A 2,404-nucleotide genomic window follows, 5' to 3' on the forward strand; every position below is an offset into this window, starting at 1 on the left:
TTTGCCGGAGTGTACAACACAGAGTCGGGCACAAGGGGGGGTTGAAATTCTGCGCTATATGAGCCGGCAATCTGTTTGCTGATAAGTGCGCCAATACATTGGTCGAATGCGCGTTCCCATAAATTAGTTTGGAAAGAGCAATACGACTATTTAGGCTGTGTTCGGCAATCCTTCACTACGGAGCGGAGAGCACCCTTTTAGCCGCTCGCCAAAATAAATGATGGGGTTTACTCCGCGGCCTCGGCCTATAGGGCCCAATTCTTGGGCCTGGTGATATTCCCCTTGGACCGCATGATATGGAATAATTGGGCACCAAAGGTCAAGTTCTTTGCTTGGTTGGCCTTTCAGGACAGAATTTGGACTGCCGATAGACTTGCAAAACGTGGATGGAAAAATTGTGGCTTATGCCCGCTTTGCAAACGAGAGCCCGAGATCGGGCCATATCTCTTCTTCAAATGTCGTTACACCATCAGACTCTGGAGCATGCTGGTCACAAAACTTGGCCTTGAACATGTTGATATATCTACATGGCACTTGGCGGGATCCGTTGAGGAGTGGTGGGATAGAAGAACTGACATGGATATTCCATCACGCAAGGTCATGGCCTCTTTCACCATACTTGTCTCTTGGGCAATTTGGAACGAAAGGAATGCCAGGGTCTTTCGACATAAAAGTGCACCGCCCCTGATCGTCCTCAACATCATTCTCGAGGAAGTGAAACTATGGGTCGCCGCGGGTGCAAAGAAACTAGGGGAAATCATAATACGCGAGTAATTGTCATGCGGTATTGTATGGACACTTGTAAAACTCTATTCCTCTCTTAATATATGAAGCAAATCTTTTGCCCTGTTTCAAAAACAAAAAATACAACTGCATGCGCTCCGCTCCACAGCGGAGTTGCAGAGCGGAGGGATTCCGAACAGCCTATACCTCTCAACTCCACGCTTGTCTAGACTAGAACGCTTATGGCACTGCGGCCGCCACTCTCCGTCAGAGCCTGAACCCAACCCAACGGAAATTTCCCCTTTTCTTTTCACCGCATACAGATCTCGCTCGCTCGTAGGCTTTGTTTGTTTGGTGCAGCTGCCGCTAGTCCACCTGAAATCTGACGTCCTGGGGCTTCAGACTGAAGTCTGTCTGCCGTCTCGCAGAGGAGACGGGGTAGGTTATATACTCTAGGTTTGTTTAGTAAGTACAGTATAATAATAGCGGTTTGATTTAACCACTTGCATGTTTATGGACTAATTAAAGTGTTCCTCCCTGCAAAGGTTGAGTATCACCGGTGCATTCTACTCTTTGCAAATACTATACAAGTTTATGCACATCTGTTTTGGGGCTATGCGGCTTCATATCGATTTTTTTTCTGGATACAGGAACTTCGTAGGCTGGTAATTACGTATTCGCAATTCCAAAGCAATTAGTCTATTCTGCATCCTCCGGATGTACAGGGACATGTACTGATGTACGCTTAGTGTGGTGATCAGTGTGTTCGCGGTCGAAGTCACCGGTGACCAGGCAACCAACTCTTTCGTGGCCTCAAGATTGATTGGAACACTTGAGGAAACCTGTGTATGATATGTATTACAGAGATCCTGTGTAAAACTTAAACATCAAAGTGGCTGTAGTTTAGTGGTGAGAATTCCACGTTGTGGCCGTGGAGACCTGGGCTCAAATCCCAGCAGCCACACTATGTTTTTCTTTTTCCTGTATCACATAAATTGTAAGTTAGTCTACAGACAATTGTTTGTGGTTTCCCTTTCAAAGTTGATGAAATTGATTGTTACAAAATTTTGGCACAAATCATTGCTTTTATCATCTAATGACATTCATATAATCTATTATGACGGTGTGTGTATTGGCACATTTGAATTTTTTTCCCTTTCAAAGTTGATGAAATTGATTGTTACAAAATTTTGGCACAAATCATTGCTTTTATCATCTAATGGCATTCATATAATCTATTATGACGGTGTGTGTATTGGCACATTTGAATTTTTTTCCCTTTCAAAGTTGATGAAATTGATTGTTACAAAATTTTGGCACAAATCATTGCTTTTATCATCTAATGGCATTCATATAATCTATTATGACGGTGTGTGTATTGGCACATTTGAATTTTTTGTTTATGGGGTCTCCTTGTGTTATTATGTGCTTGTCATTTCATTTCCTGTGGTCAAATTATGGTGCTGACACCATTGCAAATGACTATTTCTTTCACATAAGTAATATTGGTTGGATGGTAGCTGTTACTACAGAATCTGGTACCCTTTATGATCAAATAAGAAAGACCATGTTTTTTCTTTGTTCATGGCACTATTGAGCCAGATAGACATCTCCATGTTGACAAGCTTATGAAAAAAAGGGAAAAAAAACTCACTTAAGCTAGACTGCAATTTGTGTGTGT

General features: G+C 42.6%; 1 non-coding gene across 1 annotated transcript; it reads left to right on the top strand.

Moving 5' to 3' along the window:
* Positions 1-1,615: 1,615 nt before the first annotated feature.
* TRNAH-GUG (transfer RNA histidin (anticodon GUG)) lies at positions 1,616-1,687 on the top strand. Its single transcript has one exon. It is a non-coding gene; the product is annotated as a tRNA-His (tRNA).
* The last annotated feature ends 717 nt before the right edge of the window (positions 1,688-2,404 follow it).

Source organism: Triticum aestivum, chromosome 6A, assembly GCF_018294505.1.
Source record: "Triticum aestivum cultivar Chinese Spring chromosome 6A, IWGSC CS RefSeq v2.1, whole genome shotgun sequence".
NCBI lineage: Eukaryota > Viridiplantae > Streptophyta > Magnoliopsida > Poales > Poaceae > Triticum > Triticum aestivum.